The sequence below is a fragment of the Nicotiana attenuata genome, chromosome 8 (genome assembly GCF_001879085.1).
Source record: "Nicotiana attenuata strain UT chromosome 8, NIATTr2, whole genome shotgun sequence".
NCBI lineage: Eukaryota > Viridiplantae > Streptophyta > Magnoliopsida > Solanales > Solanaceae > Nicotiana > Nicotiana attenuata.
In genome coordinates this window covers 22622022-22631200 of record NC_031996.1, presented here as the reverse complement: position 1 = coordinate 22631200, position 9179 = coordinate 22622022, and positions in this window count along the sequence as shown.

Here is a 9179-nt window from a genome sequence, read left to right as displayed (position 1 = left end):
TAAATCTATCGGATAAGGTTTATATCCCAAATCATGTTAATTAGTCTTTCCAAAATTAACTCGCTTTCTCAAGTCAAAATCAAAGTAAATGGGCAAGTCTAGGATGGTTAGTCCCCACAGAAACATTCAAGAACAAGATTAATTAAAGCAATAATAAGATTTCCTAACAAATAATAGTAATAAAGTACTACATAAGAACAAGAATAAAAAAATAATTCATTATTCAACAAATCTTTCAACTTTGTTGTCCAATGTTATCACCTATACCAAATATTATAAGACAAAGCAAGAAAATAAAGAGATGAAGTCTTAAGAAACACTCAGCAATGGCTCCAAATATTCACTTCTATGGTAATGGGTGATGAACCCCTAGCTTCCAGATTTTGTTCTCCCACTCCTAAGCTTTCAAAATATCATGAAGAATGAGTTCTATCCACTAGCCCAAACAATGTGTACTAGATTTAGATAAAAGTACCCCTTGGAGAGCTTCTGCGACCACGAAATATACTACATAATAGATTTGTGGTCCGCATACTTGATGCTCCATCTTAGACTTGACTTTTAGATAGGGATCTGACACCTTGATGTATTTTTGCGACGACATATAATGTTCCATAGATGTGCTTTGTGGTCCGCAAAACTTTAATTGGATGCAAACTTGAACTTCAACTTTTCTGACCCTTAGCAGTTTGATGGCTCACAAATCAACTTTGTGGTCCGCTGAATGGACCGCATATTTTACCTTCTTAGTACTGTAATTTCCTGTTTCACTCTGCGATTTCTTTTCCACTCGCATTCATAATTTACGGTCCGCAAAATGGACTACAGACTTGACTTCCAAAACAAGTAATCGTTGACTGCTTTTGCAGACGTTTTGTGGCTAGCATTTCTATTCTACGATCCCAGAAATTCTGCATATTGGGTTCTTCAGTGGACTTGATACTTTTGGGTATTTTTTGCTCTTTAACTCTGACTTTCTAAAAATAGACAAAATAACTTAAGAAATGATAGAAAATATACTTAAAGGAAAGCGAAAAGCTTGTGCAAACGGCAAAGAATATGCCTTATACGACATATCAATACCTCCAACTTAAACATTTTCTTGTTCTCAAGCAACCAAAACCTAGGTATACTATACACTAAACTAATCCCTAGACTTCACAAATCAAGAATGACTGTAGAGCGTACTAGCTATTAATTAACAAGCATGCGACTTCAGTAGAGTTTACCCTTTAGTTTCAAAACAAAGATCAAAGAGTGCTTAGACTGCAAAAAGTCAAATCATGAACTTCAAGCCTCAAATGATGACAAAGTGCTGTGAGTAACTAGATGTGAACATGTACTTTAATTTGAGAAGATTAGAATCCGCTTGTTTCTCTCAATTCATGCACCCACAGCAAAGAAAGTCCCAACTCACAAAGATGCATATTTGCATGGGAAATATAGAAAGAAAACACTCACACTCACAAAGAAGGTTTAAGTGTTACAAGTACCATACCATAGGCTTCCCCTTATTTTTATTCACAATTAATTCAGAGATGCTTGATTGTTGATCACAAAGGACTTTTCATGGCTTATAGGGTATGCTTAAGGACAGATAGTATAAACATTTGAGTAAGAGTGACTATGCCCTCCTATAGCACTACTCACATATTCTTTATTTTCACACTTTGCGTCTTTTTTGACCACATAGCTTTTTGAACTCTAGTTGACACAATTGAGCCGCCTTGAATTTTATAATCACCCTCTAGTTATGCTTCTTGCTGAATTTGTTCAAGACTCAATTTTTCTTTTTTTTGTTGTATTTTTTTGTTGCTTTGGAAACTGAATATTTTGTAGCCTAGAAATGATGTGAAGCTTTTGGGTTTTAACTATGTTGGCTCTAAACTTAGGCACAAGCCCCACAAAACATAACCTTGAGGGTTTTGCTTCTATATATTATATGCATCTTCACCATTTTCTATTTGACACCAACACCCCAAGGTGGGGTTTTAACCTAATTATTAATATTCAAGGAGGGACGATTCCTCTTGAGGCATCATCGAGTCCTCCTAAGGCCGGGTACGATCGAGTTCTCTATGAGCCCGGGTACAGAGTGATGTGATGTGAAATATTACCGAGTCCTATTGAGGCCGGGTACACCGAGTCCTGCCGGGTACAACCAAGACCTCCTAAGGCTGGGTACGATGTATTGAAGACATAAGACTTTATTGAGTCCTGTTTGAGGTCGAGTACGATATGAGATGATATGCCCTAATGAGTGGTTTTAACCCACAAGTTTGAGTAGCGAGGGTGGTCAATGCAGTTTTAACCCAACTAGGTCGAGATCGAATCCACAGGGAGTTAATGTTTGGAGTTAGGTTTATATCTAAGCTAGATGCGGGCTTTGAGTCTAATTACACTTCAACAAGTTTGGGTTTGATTTCTACTTTTAACTTTACTCTAAAGATTGCAATGATTGAAACCAAGGATGATATTTTTGTTGGAGATATTATATTATATTAAATATTTAGTGCATATCCCCAATGAGTGGCTTGGTTTCTTCAAAACTTGCATGCATCCATGATTCATGGTTACTGCAGTGCGCGCCCCCAGTGACTTGTCTTCGGTGTTTAGGTTGAAATTATGTATTCATATCTTGTATGTTATATTTTTGGTTTACATACATTATCAACCTTACATACTTGGTACATTTTTCGTAGTAACGCCCCTTTCTTCTACAAGCTGTGTTCATGCCCACAGGTAAAGATAGACCGGGTGACGTCCCTCCCTATTAAGGTGCACGTTTCAGCTATTGGTTGTCGCACTCCACTTCTCTGGAGTAGCTATACAGAAGTCGATAGGTACTGGGAGAATATGCTTATGTTCTTTTGGTATGGTGGGGCCCTATCCCAACCAAGTTGTAAATTATGGTACTCTTAGAGGCTTGTAGACTTGTGTCCAGTGTGTATGTAAATATGGTTATGACTTTGTTGACAGCAACTATGTATATATAAGATGTTAAAGTTTTATCCACGGTCAGTTGTGAACGTTTCTTTTGATATTGGCATCATACTTTGAGGCCTTGTTGGTCCAGATTTCATGTTGAAAGGTCTAAGTATGGACGTTGTTTTGCACAGGTGATCGGGTCCAAGCCTATACTACTATTGAGTAGCGAGGGTGGTCGATGTAATTTTAACCTAACTAGGTCGGGAACGAATCCAGAGGGATTTAATGTTTGGAATTAGGTTTATATCTAAGCTAGATGCGGGCTTTGAGTCTAATTACACTTCCACAAGTTTAGGTTTGATTTCTACTTCTAACTTTACTCTAAAGATTGCAATGATTGAAATAAGATGATATTTTTGTTGTTGTTTTTCAAGTGTATAAAGAGACTAGGGTCGTGACTTCTACCTAGGTGGATATCTAACGGGTAGCAAAATCTAGGGTAAGCTTGATTAGTTGGGATCGTAATATAGCTATCACACCCGGGTACTCACTCTATACCTCTCGGTAGTTTGAGTGATTTTTCTCAATTTGGCTTTCCCAAGTCGAAATGGCTATTCATACAAATCAAGTGATATTAGCTCAAGTGGGGTATTAATATCTGTAGGTTTAACCCTTTAATTGGGGCTATCAATTTTTTGAGTTCACCCTAATTCCTTGTTAGCCTAGTTGTCCTAGACTTAGTTCCTCTTTCTCAAGTAGAGACTAAGTCATAAAGGCATGAATCAATGTTTGCAACCATTAATTCTATAGTTCTAGCAAGAACTAGGCTAAATATCACTAACACATTCACATTCAAGCCCTAAAATCAAATACCCATTAAATAATCACACTAGGGTTGGGTCACAACCCTAGCTATGGGTTTAGCTACCCATGGAAATATTAGAAATTAAAGATGAAATGAAGTTAAAATCCATAATATTAATTTATGGAATAAAAATCTAATGTTAAGAGATCAATCTAGTACAAAATTTCCGATAACAGAATTCTCAGCTGTCTCACGTGCTCATACAAAACATAACTTAACCTAAAAATGACAAAAAGTTCTATTTATACTAAGCTGAAAATATCTGACAAAATTGCCCCTGCGGAGGTTGTGCGGCTGCATAATTCTGAGTGCGGGCGCACTTTTGCTTTCACGGCCGCATAATTCTGATGCGGTCTGCATTTTTCTCTTTTGGATTTGGGTTGAGCTGAATTTTTGTGGACCACATAATTCCAAGTGCGGCCGTGCTCCAGATTATGCGGCCGCATAAAAGTGATGCAGTCCGCACTTGCTTGAGTTTGGCTTGAAATCAACTCTTTGATTCTTAGTCCTCGCGGTCCACATAATTTTCATTGTGGCCGTGCAGGGACTTTCGCGTCCGCACATTTCTGGTATGGTCTGCGCTCATCTTATAGCCTGAAGTTGCAACTCTCTGAATCTCCCTTATGCAGAGCGCATAGTTTTGATCGCGGTCGCACCATGGCTTTTGCGGCCGTAGAATAGTGGTGCGGTCCGCGCTTCAGGCTTCTTTGTTCAGTCTTTCTTTTGTTCAACTTTTGACTCCTTTGTGAGTTGGTTTTGATTCCTTTGGCTCATTTTGAACAATTCTTGCAGGCAAGCACATTTTTTATTAGTTTCCGGGAATACCTTCAAACATTTTTGGCCTAAAATACATGTAAAAGAGAAAATAATAGGTTAAAATCCCTACTTATCAACTCCCCCAAACTTAAGATTTTGCTTTTCCTCAAGCAAATAAGGTAATTCCCACCTCCGCTAAAACAAAAGGATATTTCAGCTGGCCTAAGGTGAATCAACCATGCATTAATTGGGACTAACAATTACCCTCAACACAAATGAATTATCAACAACACCATGTTTTGACCTTTTGAGTACCATAGTTCTAATATGACACTGGAGCATCAAAAGTTGACTTAATTTACCAAGGAAGCTCGCTCTATTATGTAGGTCATTGTGGAACCCAAACTCCTCCTCCTCTACTCTCTATAAGTAAATCTCACTTTAAAATGTAACACTCAAAATACGAATTGTGAAGATATACGCCCATCTCTCTCAAAAGAATGACACAAGTCCGGCTCTAAGTACCACGAACTTGCCCTTTATGTAAATCACCACTAATGTAAGCTCACTCAACTCGAAATCATATAGGGCTTTTGCGGGAATGTAATGAAGGCTTTTGGATCAAGGTAGGACTTATCGGCATATGATGATTTCATCTTTCCTTAAGCACTCCATTTTCTCATTTCGGCTCATAGTTTCTTGACTCTTTGAGTCATTTCTTCTTCCTTAGGGGAACTAGAGAGACACACTGTCACTCTTTCTTGCTCATGACAATCATTTTTCTCCTTTTCTAATCATTCCATGCTTTTCATCATTGCTTTCTTTTAATCTCTTCAACTTTCTACCTTATTCACTTTCTTTTTGACATATTTCTTTTTGGCATTTCTTTCTTTTCTTTGCCTTCCCTTTTCTTCATTTCTTTTTGTTCTTTGTACCTTTTATCACTTTCACATTCCTTTTCTCTCCCCCAAACTTATGCTTTTGCCAATTGTCTATCAAGAATGCCAAGGAAAGATCGGGTGCCAAAAGAGGATCATTATAGAACGGATAAAGGCTTGTAATGTGGTTATTGAAAGAAAAAGGGTTTCGGCTCAAAGGGGTTGACTAGGGATATCACATTGGTAAGCTACGGAAGCTTTCAAGTTTCAAATTGGATCAAGGAGAGCCTACAATCATTTCTCAAGTCGAGCTACACTTAGAATTTCGCCTAGACAAACATTCAGGGCAAGTTGTAGACTTATTGGCACGGAACTTGGACTTGCAATTCAATACTTCACCTCTCAAGCTACTGGATTGTTAAAGAGAATAGAGCCGAGGGCCCACAACAACCCTAGCTAAGATTGAACATCACAAATGGCTCAAAGAAACCACTCGATAATTGTTTTAGTCAACACAAGAGTCTAAAGCTCGAAGTTAGAGCTATTCTTTTCCAATCAACTTGTTTCTAACCATAAGGTCGAAGGTAAATGTGTTAGTACCAAGTGAAGCCTGCTTGCGACACTTTTATTCATTACTACTATATATACCAAAACATACAGAGAATGGACTCAATCCCTTAAGAAGGCCGTCACGCCATTCATCGTTGGGAAGAGCCACCGGTTCACACAACATCCACATTTGGAAAGAATAATGGCATTAAGAAACCCAACAGCTTATTGTCAACACAAAACTTAAAAAATAAGCTAACAAATTAAAAAAATCTACTAGAGTAAATAAGAAGCTATGCTACTAAGGGAAAATAACGAAAGAAGTTATGAAGTAAACTACGGAAATTAAACTGAATATATAAAAAATTGAGCTAAAGCAAATATATACATAAATAGAAATGAATATATTCATCAAATGGTAAAAATATATACATACCAACAGTGAAAATAAAGATAAAGAAAAATAGTGTTATGGTTATTACATACCAAATATCATCAAATCAAAATGGACCACCACCCAAATGAAAAATAGCATTGTCCTCAATGCTCATAACAAATAAGAACAGGAAAAAGGGGTAGAGAGTAGAGAAAACTTCTTATGTGGTCTCTGTCTGCATCGGGTCCTCAATATCAGCACCCTCCGTATCCTCTAATTGGATTTCCACATCCTCTGACTGGGGGACCACGGGGTTGCTGAGTATCTGAATCTCTTCAGCAGTGTGTGATGTTACAGCTGGCTCCTCAGATCGGCAGACTGCTGCCTCCGGTGTTGTCTGTGCTGCTGGGATAGTAGACTTATGAGTAGTTCCATTGGAAAATCCCCTGCATGTGCAATCTTCTCAACCTCTTTTCTCAACTTCTCGACCAACTCCTTTTCAGTCTTTCGCATCTTCTTCACTTGCTTCCCCAAATCCTTGATTATCTTCCCATGTGAATCAAGAGTCTCCCGGTTCTTCTTCTAGTCGTCCAGAATCTTCTTCTGGTTGTCTAGAATCATCTTCAATGAGTCCTCCACTGATGGAGGTACTTGAAGCACTGCTGGGGCTGAAGATTGTGCTGCTACTGCACTAGATATGGCAGTCAGCTTTGTGTAGCTGCCTGCATCCAGTTGTTGAGATTGTATAGTGTCTGGGAAATCCTCAGTGCAGTTTGAGGGTAGGTAAAAGATGAAGGCACTAACAGTGGTACTGAGATAGATGGTCCGAAAGATGGAGGAGGCATGGCTGCTGCTCCGGTAGAAGTATTGGCTGTTGTGGAGGGCTCGGCAACTGACCCAGTGGCCACTACTCCTGGCTCTTCAGACTGGCCAGTGGAGGTAGTGGCTTTACCCTTGAATTTAGGGTTGTCCGCTCCCTGGAGGTGATACCATGAGAACGGCTTTTTAGCCTTCACCTCCACATCAAAATGTCTCGTCTCTACCCTTGATCTTTGAAATACTCAGTGAGGAAGTTGGGGTAGGGATACGATCTTTCTTCTTTCTGGACTGCATTAGAGATGTTGTAGGACATCAAGTTCCCCACATTAATAGGATATCCTGCCATGATGGAAGCTACCAATACTGCCCGGGGAAGTGGAAGGACATTTTCATCCTGGCATGGGTCAAGACGGCTACACACGAATGTTTGCCACCCTTTTGCTTCAAAGTTACGAGTGTCTCTGATAATCTGCACTCCTGCTATGAGCCATGCAGGTGTTGTCCCCGGAATAGCAAGTATCTCAGCTAGCCATGGGCGAACTGCATCACCCAAGGCTAGCTTCTCCAGGTATTGAACAGCCTCAACCTCCTCAAACCCTACATATCTGTTCAGTGCTTGGATCAAACCGGATTTTTAAGTTCCGTACCTTCGTGACCTTTATACATTTTTTGATGTGGGCAATATTGGCATAAAATTCCTTGACGAGGTATTCATTGACATCTTGCAGACGGCCGGTGAACCATTTTCATCATTTCTCTCTATGAAGTGCTTTAGGACATTCGGATTGTGCCGGCTTAGGTCTTTGGTTATAAACTGTTGCTCAAGAGTGAGCGGCCTTTGGGGCCACCATTCCCGAGACTTGGCATACACCTTCTCACTTACAAATCTATCAGCCCACACCTCTGGCTTCCTTGAGCTAGTCAGGCCTCCCACAATTGTATCACCCCTCTTCCGTCATCCGGGACTTCATTATCATCATCTAAATTGATTGGGGTAGTTGTTGTAGCAGGTGTAGTATGGGTACAATGGTTCACATGTCTGACTACCTCCCTCTAAGTCAGCAGAAGAACTAGAGGAGGAGGTAGGTTCATTGTCTAAACGGAGCCTATCGGAGAATTATTGTGATTGTGCCCTCGGTTGTGGTTGTACAAAATTCCCCTCAGAAGCTCCCGGGATGGGAGGTATTCACTGGTGTCTGGGGAATCAGGGGCTCTATTTGCTGTGGCTTTCTTGTTTTTAATCTTTTGGACTGACAGTGGTAGGTTGGGTTTGCATCGACCCCGGCCTCGGGAGGGTTCTTCCCTCCCTTTGGAAGTATCACCTCGACCACGTGAATGCACCATTGTCTGCAAAACAGAAGTAGTGAATGTCAATTAGAATTGGGATTCAACATGTGTTATTGAATTACAGTTGAAAAGAAAGACACTGCTTCTCAGAACAAGGTAGCGCGAACCGCACAAAAGTGAGTGCGGCCGCGGACCGCCCATCGTGGACCGCACAATTTTGAGCGCGGCCATGGAGATTCCAGGTTCAGACTACTAGTTCTCTGAAGTTAACCAACCGCGGACCGCATAAAATTGAGTGCGGCCGCACAACACCCAACGCGGACCGCATAATTTTGAGTGCGGCCGCATAATCATTTTGTTGGGTCTCTGAAGTTCAACTGTGCGGACCACACAAAATTGAGTGCCCCCGCAAAATTTTAGCAATAACAAGTGCCTTTAATCTAGGGTATCATGGACCACCCAATTTTGTATGCGGCCACATAACCTAGCGCGGACCGCACAAAAATGTGTATCGGCCGCGAAATTCAACTTTGAGCGACACTGAAGTACGATTAATACTAGGGTTTTCACTAATTAGGCATGATTTGTGGCAATTAAACAATAAAAGCTACTAACTCCAGCCTCCATTATGCATTCAAACACTACCCACATATTTCTAAGCAACAATTAAGCATCAACTTGACATTTTTGGCATGAATCTAGCCCTAGGTAAAAAAGAAAA